Source organism: Scylla paramamosain, chromosome 24 (assembly GCF_035594125.1).
Source record: "Scylla paramamosain isolate STU-SP2022 chromosome 24, ASM3559412v1, whole genome shotgun sequence".
Classification (NCBI taxonomy): domain Eukaryota; kingdom Metazoa; phylum Arthropoda; class Malacostraca; order Decapoda; family Portunidae; genus Scylla; species Scylla paramamosain.
The window spans coordinates 1,062,008-1,072,500 of record NC_087174.1 but is presented as its reverse complement, the minus strand read 5'-3'; the positions used below and the strand labels follow the sequence as shown (position 1 = coordinate 1,072,500).

The 10,493-nt window shown below is 46.5% G+C and overlaps 1 long non-coding RNA gene across 1 annotated transcript in view; it reads right to left on the bottom strand.

The window, feature by feature from the left end:
* Positions 1 to 3,626: 3,626 nt before the first annotated feature.
* The window catches only part of LOC135112557 (uncharacterized), a 111,486-nt gene continuing 104,619 nt past the window's right edge, over positions 3,627 to 10,493 (bottom strand). Inside the window, exon 4 of the long non-coding RNA XR_010274455.1 lies at positions 3,627 to 3,726. This is a non-coding gene — a long non-coding RNA (uncharacterized LOC135112557). The remainder of the gene's footprint in view (positions 3,727 to 10,493) is intronic.

The window sequence follows — 10,493 nt, the reverse complement described above, 5'->3', positions numbered from 1 at the left end:
CGCAGCCAAGAGGGGGACGACCCCGCGGCGGAGCATCTTAGGAGGAGGCGTTCCGAGAGGTGACGTAATACCTGGATCAGCTGGTCCCTCGCACCTGGGGAGGCCCGCCGTCCAACAAGGAGAGGCAGGGAAAGGATAGGGAGCTTCCTCTAAAGGCGAAGAGAAGGGAATAACAGGGAGGGAAAGTGACACGAATAAGAAACAGGATGCTGGAAAAATAGATCTTGCTCATATTAAGCAATACACTTCATAAAACGTGACGTGAAATGAGATGTGTTATGAGGGAAAGATTAAACATGATTTTAAAACGAGGTGAGGAGACTCAGGTGAGAGAGGAAGTGGGAGGGTTTGCTGCATGAAGTGGGAGTGGAGAGGAGAGGAGAGGAGAGGAGTGAGGAGGAAGGAGGTGAGAGGAGTGCACTGAGAAGGAGAGGAGGAGGAGGAGGAGGAGGCAGTGGAGGAAGGGGTGGAGGATCCTGGTCTCCCTGCCTTTGTTGTCGTGTCCGGTAGTGGAGATAGAACTTTGTTTCTCGCGAGGCAGGCGTAGTGCGACTGTGACTTTCTGATGTTTTTTTTTTTTTTTCTTGACTTTAAAAAAAAATACTGACTGGCTTCCCTCCCTTCTCACAGTTCATAACCCGCACTCATTCGTCTCAGTTACGTCCTACTGCCCCTGAGATCAGAGGCCGCGAGGGGTCGTGAGTGGAGTCCTCGTCGAGTCATTCATTACTTTCCTTCATAAATCCCAGGACAGCTGTAATTAGGGACTGCATGTTGCCAATAACAGACAAAGAGAGAGATTGCTTGACCCATTAGCTTAGTCCGAAAGGCTGTCATGAGTTGAGGGCACTTTCACACTCACGGCAGGTTCCTTTTATTCTCCTCTGTTTTTAAGCCGCATTAATCCAGGACGTAAAACCAACTTTCTTTCACTAAAATTCACTTTACTCTTTTAATCGGACCTGAACGTGTTATATAACTAGTGTTTGAATCGCCCTATGATTAGAAACCGAAACAAACAGGCACCAACGTACGATTCATCCTTTACGTAATACTTTCACTACAATACCAAACTTCACGTCACCATTACAAGTCCTCCAAGTAACAGGACGTCAGGCAGGTGACCCCCACGCTGCACAGGTCACACCGCATCGGGTCAGGTCAGCTTCCGACGACCCCGCAGGAAGCTGACCAATCCGGTTCCTAAGCCATGAATAAAACAAGACTGCCGGGCTTCCTTGGGGTCACGCTCGTCATGTCACACAACCTGTTTAGTGAGTCCTATTATCGCTGGCGAGAGGCGGGGTCACGGCAGGTCAGGTCACGGCGGGAGGCTAAGAAGGAGGGGAGAGGTGGAGGAGTGGGTGTAAGCGGTCGGGAGAACGGAACAATAGGCGTGTGCGAAGCTAGGGACTTGATACCTAAGTTATACTCGACGTAAAATTCTGCAGGCTATTAAAACTGTGAAGGTAAAAACATTATATTTCAGGTACACTTCAACATTATTCTTCAACATGGTATTCTGTGAGCTGTTCATATTATTTCTTTGCTAATCACTGCCTCGTGCGTTTTATTGCAGGGACATTAAATGAAACAGCACAGCAGCAAAGCCCTTCTACTTTCCTGCCGGTGTAAACAATGCCTGTCCACACCAATGAATTAGGAACATATGGTAAGGTGCACAGAGAGAAGGACTCGTCATTTTACACATGGGTGGGTGAGTAGATCGTGAATAATGAAGGTAACTTATTTAAAAATACTTTGCATACATTTAGAAGACTTGACGTTTTACACACGGGTGATTGACTAAATTGTGAATAATGAAGAGAGCCTATCGTAATCGTACAGAACTTTAGGGAACATTGGAACGTTATATTTATTGCATCATTTCATAACTCAGCATCTTGAACTTCTCATATAGACGTCAACTTGATTACTTTTACAAACTCCGGATCCTCTCCAACATCGCGGCTCCGATTCTATCTCCGAAATAACACTGACGCTCGAGACAATAACTATAATTAACCTGAAGCTCCCGCCACTCCCACGTGTCGTCACCGCCACCACCGCCACCATCACCACCTCCACCAACACCTTCACCACCACAACCGCCACCGCTTTACTGAAAGGGGAAAAAGTGAGCACCAATGACAAAGCATACACACACAATCTTACTCTCCAGCAGGTATTTGTACTATAAACAATGACCACTGGTAACCTTCCGCCGTGCAGCTGATCAAGGTCGACGCTGCAGAAATGACTGATAGTAGTAACGAAAAAAATCAATGGTTTTTTTTTTTCGCCTATTGGCCTTGTGTAGATGTTTGGCAAGCAACAACAACAGTAGTAATCAGATGGTGGACCCGGTGCATACCTGGTCCTGTCGAGACAACCTCCATCACCCTTCTTCCACCACCACCACCACAAATTCTATCACTATATCATCATCACCAGCACCACTACCACCAGCACCACCTCCACCTTCAGAATCACCGCCATCACCACCACCACCCCGAAGAATCAAAGTTGCACGCACGCCGCAGGGAGAGGACAGCTCCTATCTTCCCAGCAGGCGATAATGACCTCCAGCTTCCGTGAGGTCATCCCTCGTTCCACCTCCCGCCGGCACGGTCATCAACCCGCTGCGCCCGTCATTACCGGCGTCCCCATGCACACACTTTATGGGGCACGCCACCCCCAGGAGCTGTGCGGTGGACAGCTTGCTTTAGTGAATCTTCCACAGGATATTAGGTTCAATATCTTGCATAAAGACGAAAAGGAGTGAGGTCTGAGGGTTATCTTAGGGATTGGTATACAAGTTTGTGCGCCCTGAAGGCATTCACGATGGTCCCACCTCTTGACGTCACTGCCATCTTGGTGTCCATGTTTGTTATATGACGTCAGGTGCCGCGTCTGGGCCGAGCATGACAGCCGCGAGGGGCGTGTCAAGGTGGGGTCAAAAGTAGTGCAGAACACTGTAATTTGGCGCATCACTTCAGTTTGATATACACAGGAAAGCCAAACCAGGCATTGTGTCCTTCCAAAAGCGGTGATGTTCCTACGCGACTATTTCCGAAAGGTTATGCAGCCACGTTCACAATACAAGGTGCCATTTTAGGCGAGCTGCATTATGGTTCAGTTCCAAATAGGTGTGTGTGTGTGTGTGTGTGTGTGTGTGTGTGTGCACATGCCTATATAGTACACATGTATATAATGAACAAAGAGCAAGGCACTCCTAAATACGGCGGGGCAGACAATCTGTGTTCCCCTGTTTCCATGAAATTGAAAAGTTTGTTTCTGAATGGCAGGGGAAGGGCGGTGGGTTTCGTTGGCATCAGAAAGGTCCCCTCCCCTCCCCCTCCCTACCTCCAATACCTGCACCCTTTCCTTCCCTTCCATTTATCTCCCCCCGCGGCATCCATATACGTACTACCCTCTCTCACTTCAGTTCACCTCCCCTCTCCTCCCTTCATCGCCCGCCCCTTGCCTTGCCTCACTTCCCCTCTCCTTCCTTTCGCTCCCCTCACTTCCCTTTCACTCCCTTCACTCTCCCTCACCCTCCCCACCGTGTTGCTGATAGATAATGGCACTCACGACCCCCAGGCTCAATAGATACCGCCACTTACCGGTGATGTATCTGGCCGAGGTGACCGATCGACGCGGGACACCGACGGAGGATTTGCCACACGCCGCCCTTCCCGTGAGGGATGGCGCCCGCCTCACGTCCTGGAGAGACAACAGACACCGGGCAACCCCAAAGCCAAACACTAACAAAATAAAAGAATATATATGATAGAAACAGTGTATATATGATAAACAGAATTAATTGTGTAACTGTAAGGTGATGAATCAACATGCCACATAAAATTGATATCTATATAAAAGTTCACTTTCTCAGATATTAAATCCCCATCTTCTTGCTGCTCTTAATTACCTAACATTAATAGTAATTACAGTGTTTATCAGGCTTTCAGGGTCTCGGAAGGCCTCCAACAGTTATAAGCCGGACCTCAAACAAATGTGATTATTTTTTTTTTCTCTTTGTCGAAACAATTTCCTTTAAATTTCCAAACTAAACTCACCTAAAATCTTACATTTCTCCCATGGACGTTATAGTTTCTTAAAGTTAATTCCTGTTTAAGAAAGGCACCTTTTCTACAAATGGTATTGTCTTACATCACAAAACTGACGCACACGCAACAGAACATAACGCGAATAATTCCACACTGTACTGCGCTTTCTTTCTGGTTTCCCTTCCTGGTCCCTGCATGCTGTAAATTCTTAAGCGAGGCTGCTAATGATGTAAGGCGATTTTTCAGTGTATAATAATTTCCTGTTTTGAAAAGGTAAGTCATCCTTTGTTCTCGGCACGGGCCATCAGGTGTGTGGCGGTGCCGGTTCCGAGGTCCAGCTGTGATCAGGCAAGCATGACGTGACCCACTTCCCCCACACTTGTTCCTTCCTCTCGCTTCCTACACCTGTTATAAGACCAGTTCCCCATCTACTGCATCACTTGCCTTTATTATCCAACACTGTTAACTGGTTCCCCTGCATCATTGTGGGTTTGGAGAGAGAGAGAGAGATGCAGGCAGATACCTTTACGTTTTGCTTCTCTTTTATTTCAGTACAAGAACATTATATAAAAACACACACATTAAGAAACATTAATCTCAAAATCGCCTTGCACTCGCTTTCTCAGGACCAAAAAGATAAATAAACAGATTTTCAGAATATCGCCAACACTCACGTTACGAAAACAACACAGAGGCGAGGAATTGACAAGATCTCCAATACATCCCTATTTGCTCACCTTCAGGGGGAGAAAAATCCCGGTAGCCGTTGATGGAGAAAGTGGAATAACACATCCTTACACGGACCCCTAAAATGGTTTAATTGGCGAGGGCGATAAGACTGAATAACAGCAGAGAATCCCGCTGGGTATCAAAAGGACGATGTTTTTTTGTCAGTCCTGACTCTCTTCGTCCCGCCACCCCTCTGTTCTCCAATGAATCCTGATTAGTGCCAAGATTAAATACGTCTTATCACAAACGGAGCCAATCCAGGAGATTAATATAATTACTTAGCACTCGCACAATAAAACCTCTCAGTGTTGTTGCTGCTGCTGCTTTGAGACTCTAATGAGAAACTAAAGTGACATGTCTAGGAGGCAGATTTTAACCACGGCCGCTTCACTGCACGCGCCCATCAATGATGTTTAGACTGGGAGTATCAGTTCTCCCTAATTTCAGTCCGGTGAATAGTGATGCACACAGAATAATACACAGCAGTAATGAACGCGAAGTGGTGCGTCGAGAAGTGTAAGGACGCCTTGAAGTGTTCGTCTATTGGGAAAGGAAGTTCACTGGCCGCCTGTAAGGTAACAAAAGAATCACGAACTTTATCACTTTTTACACTCCCCTTCTCTTTGAGTCTTGCGTTAAACTGAAGAAATAACAATGTGAAAAACGTCAACTCATGTAATAAAAACCTGTGAACCATACATAGAAAGAAAAAATGTTTCAACACAAAAAACACGCAGAAAACATGGTATGGCACAAAGGCCAGGTGCAGACAGAGGGAAAAAAATATTTACACTAAAAATAAAAGCTTCGACGGTGCTGAGCTAAGCCTGACGCGAGGGTAGAACAGTGGCGGTCTAGGAGGAGAGGCAGCCGCTGGCACCATCTCCGAGCACCACAAATGCCGGGGTCGCACCTCGCCACCCCGCCGGGATATACGTCTACTGAAGGTGTCCAGGAGCCCGACACACGCGTGACAAACTGTCCAGCTCTGGCCCCCAAATGCTCGCTAAATCTCCAGCCCTCACTGCCCTCCTGCGGCACGGGAGCAGTGAGCAGCGAGGCGAGCCGTGGGTGAGAGTGGGTGAGAGAGATGGAATGGATGATGAAAACAGGGAGTAAGGAGGCTGCGATAATGCTGTCCAAGGACTGAAAAGGAGGGGAGTGGGAAGTGGAATATACGACAACGTAGAGAGAGAGAGAGAGAGAGAGAGAGAGAGAGAGAGAGAGAGAGAGAGAGAGAGAGAGAAGGAAATGAAGTATGTCCCGGCGGGTGTTCAAAGTAAATATTATGCAGAAGAATGTAGAGGAAAAATTGTATCAGCACATACTATGAGGAAGTAGAGAGAAAAAAAAAAAGGCATCAACGTATATCGAGAAAACTATGCGAAAATAAAGAAAAATAATTACATATTTTTCCAGTCAGTTCCCAGTATTTCCTTGGAGGAAGCATTACCACTGGGACAACCACATATAACTATTACATAACAAAGCGGCACTAACATAGCATAAATCCGCTAAAAAACAAACAAAAAAAAAAAGAGGATCAAGGACAGAAAACAACACCACCACCCTCGCAGGCATTTACACAGAATTCCCGCCACTTCTACATCTTAATCATAACAATGGCAATAGCTCTGAATGTCTTCCCCGCTTCCTGTCTCCTCCCAGCTTCACTTCCCCATTTCAACCGCCAGCCACCTTCTCTCACCATTTCAGCTTCCCACTCCTCTTCCCTTTCATCCTCCCCATCTGACCTCCATCCCTTCTCCCTCCTTCCTTTCGTCTTCCTCCTTCTCATCCCTCCCTCCTCTCTCTCCTTCCTTTCGTCTTCCTCCTCCTCATTCCTCCGTTCAATCTCCTTCCTCCCTCTTCATCCTGCTCCAGTTATATAGCATCTCTCTTCTCCTTCTAACATTTTCTTCTTTTTTTTTCTCCTCTTTGTCTTCCCCGATTATACAGCATCCTTGTTCCTCTACCAGCATTGTTCTCCCTTTCTTCCTCTTCCTCATTGCCTTCCTCAGCTATAAACTATCTATCATTCCCTTTCCAGCAGCTTCTTTCTTTTCTTCCTCATCTTCACTCTCTCCTGTTATATCCCACCTTTTCCGTTTCCAGCATCCCTTCCCTTTCTTCCTCCTCCTCCTTCTCCTCCTCCTCGCTCCCTTCGGTAATACTCCATCTCTCTCTTCCCCTTCCAGCATCCTCCTCCCAGTCCCTCTCCACCCTCCGTGGGGCCTCAGCATCCTCCTCGGGCTGTCTAACTGCAAGCGTCCGGCACATAACTGTAATGGCTTGTGTAATGCGTTGGGTGCCCTTCGGAGATACCTGTCCAGTGTTAACAGGTCACTCAGCTTCCTGTCTTCGCATACCTGTTCTCGTCTGCGGCACAAAACACAGACGCGCGCGCTTACGTAGGAATAAAAAAAAATTTGTAATATGAACTACGAAAGCACTGCACGTTTTGTCGACTCCTCGTATCATAATAAAGGAACGGGAAGCCTCCAGGTCGGTCTGAGTCTCGTGGAGGAGAGAAACGTTTAACATTATCTGTATTAAAACGAGTGAGGAAAATGCATTAAGGTGAGCCTGCTGGATATATTATAACCGGTCAGCTTTTCTTTCTCACTTCCCGCTGAGTTTCAGTTTTTTTCTTTTTTCTTCTCCTCCGTCCTCTTAACGTGAATGCTTAACGGGATCTGAAAGAATGAGAGAGAGAGAGAGAGAGAGAGAGAGAGAGAGAGAGAGAGAGAGAGAGAGAGAGAGAGAGAGAGAGAGAGGACAGATACTAACGGTTTGGTCGATGGCTTCTTTCAAGCTGTTCCGTTCAGTGTGTGTGTGTGTGTGTGTGTGTGTGTGTGTGTGTGTGTGTGTGTGTGTGTGGGCAGAGTGGGAGGGAGTGAGTGGTTTCCGTGGCTCGGGAGGTGAGTGGGGAGGTAAGAGGGGGAGATACAGGTGAGGAAGATCACAGACTGGGAGCTCATGATTTTTTCTCCAAGGAGTCTGAGCAAGAGCACAAAAAATAACAGAAAATAAACTCCCTCAGAACACGGCTCACAAAGATTTAATAATAGGAGTAGGAGTAGATTCCATAAAGCAGACGAAATTGGTTTCCGAGGTGTTTGATACTCCTCTTTTGAAACAGATGAAGTTGTAGGAAGGAGCGGAAAAACAACTGTCCAAGGATTTGTCAAAGGAGTGAAGGAATACACACACTATTCAACTCTTGTAATAATAATGATAATGTGAACAGAAAAAAGGTTGGGGATAAGTAAAGTCTTATTCAGTGAGGTCTCGAGAGTGGAGAAGCATGCAGTTAGCAAGTTCAGAAGAATGATCGGTCTGTCGAGGTCAGAGGCACAGAACAAAGCTTTTTCCAGCCGCTCTTACTGGCGCGGACAGGTATGCTTAGTGTGGTTAATTTTTCACCTCCTTCCCCGGCAGATGGTTTTACTACAAAGCCACAATGGGTGATGTGGCGTCAGAGGTGCCCGGGAGGGAGCTCTAAACCTCTCAATAATGCAAAAGGGCTTGAGCTGGTAATGGAGGTGGTTCGTATACGCGCACTGCCTCTATGCTTTATGTACCTGATGCCCTACAAGAAGTTCATTGATTATAGGAACCACCTTTAATAAACTACCGTGCAGCCTTTGACAGGAGAGTAACGGTGTGAGGGGGTGACTATTTTATCCAACATCTCAAGGCTCCTTCCCATCCTAGTACAGTTCGATCACCCGCCAGGTCGAGGTCGAGGTCTTTTTCCATCCTTCAGCTCAGGACGCCTTCTTATCCTGCAGCTTGGGATCTCTTCACATAATACAATTTGTGGTTCCTTCTCTTCCAAAGCACAAGACTCCCTGGGTTCCCTACACCACCACCACTGCCACCACTACCACCATCGCCGCCACCACCGCCGCCACCGCAAGTTCCCATGAGGCCCCGAAGGGAAAGATCATTGCTACGCAGAAAGGAAATCTGCTTCGCATTTTTGCCGGGATCTTACGAAAACGATTTGGTCTTGACTTTCACCCTTTTTATTTCTTTCTGGAGATCTTTATGGCAGATATTAAAATGTCAGAAAGAATGCTTCGTTGCAGGAATTTTATTTAACATTCACTTCAGCTCCGACTTAGAGATGAAAAGACGTACGGTTAATCATTCATCAGTCTCGCTCTGGCTCGCAAAAGTTAGCGCCAAGGAAGGCATTTTTCCCAGTGACATTTGACAGTCCCTTCACATTAAGTTCTTTGTCCCTTCCTTATTTCATCTTTAATGCTCCACACACATAATTCACTATTCTTATTGCTTCACTTTACCTGTCTAACATTATTTAACTCACAATCTAATTTACTCAAAGCTTATCCTTTCCTCTTCACATCTCATTACCTAATCCCCCTGCTACCTTTGCCTCATTACATTGATTTACCTCCCCGATGCGTTCCTCTCCTTCCATCTTCCCCCTTCCACCCATCTACATCTGCTATTGTCGTTATTCATGAAACTGTCTCATATATCGCCACAAATCTCATGCCATTTCGCTGCGGCGTCTCTTTGTGGTGACTCCCCCAGCGAACGACAGTTTCAGCTGGGATACGTCGGAGACTTCGGGAGAGACGCAAAGAAAATATCGATACAAGATCAACTGAATGGCTGTTGTTGTGGTAATTTAATTCTTTGAAAAAAAGGAAAAGGAAAAAAATTCAGACGTCTTGGGCGTCCGTCGAGCTACGAAGTAAATTTTTGTTTATGTTTTATGTCTTTGCATCGTCCACGGCGCCCTCGCGGAGCCTTTCCTGGAGCCAAAAGACGCCCCGACCATGAATAAATTAAGGAGGAATGGAAAACTGCCTTTCAACTTGCCAGCGCTTAATTAATCCACTCATTTATAAAGTTTTCTGTACACACACACACACACACACACACACACACACACACACACACGTACGAGGAAATGGATTACACTCCAGCTTTTTTAAAACCTCACACACATTTCCACATTCTTACAGCTCCTCCTCCTCCCACTCCCCCTACAGCATTATTCAACACCCAACAAACATGCACTATATACCGGGACTCCAGATAATCCCTCTTCCACTCACTCACACAACAAACCCCATCACTGTTACTTTCATTTTCATCCATTCACCCTCAACATCATGACGTGATTCTCTCTCTCTCTCTCTCTCTCTCTCTCTCTCTCTCTCTCTCTCTCTCTCTCTCTCTCTCTCTCTCTCTCTCTCTCTCTCCCTCTCTCTCTCAAAAAACACACACAGCAGCAGCAGAAGCCCGTCCAGCCGTCATACTCGACATCAAGCAACCTTCACCTGCAAAAGGCCTTGCACGCGCCACCCTAAAAATGAGTGAAGGTGACTTTTTACGCTCTTGTTTGCTCTCTCGCTGCTTGTGCGACAGAGGAGACGTGTGTGTGTGTGTGTGTGTGTGTGTGTGTGTGTGTGTGTGTGTGTGTGTGTGTGTGTGTGTGTGCGTGTGTGTGTGTGTGTGTCTCAGGAAGTCAAACACCCAAGCACATCTGCACCAAGAGGACGAGAGCACGGCATTCAAAACCATTTATTCACAAAGATTAGAATAATGTTTGCAAAACTTTGGAAAAACTCGTAGAAAAATTGCGAGAAAAATGTATGACCTTCGTGCTTTCGTCCACTGCTGTGTTTGAAGCAAGATATTTTACAAAAC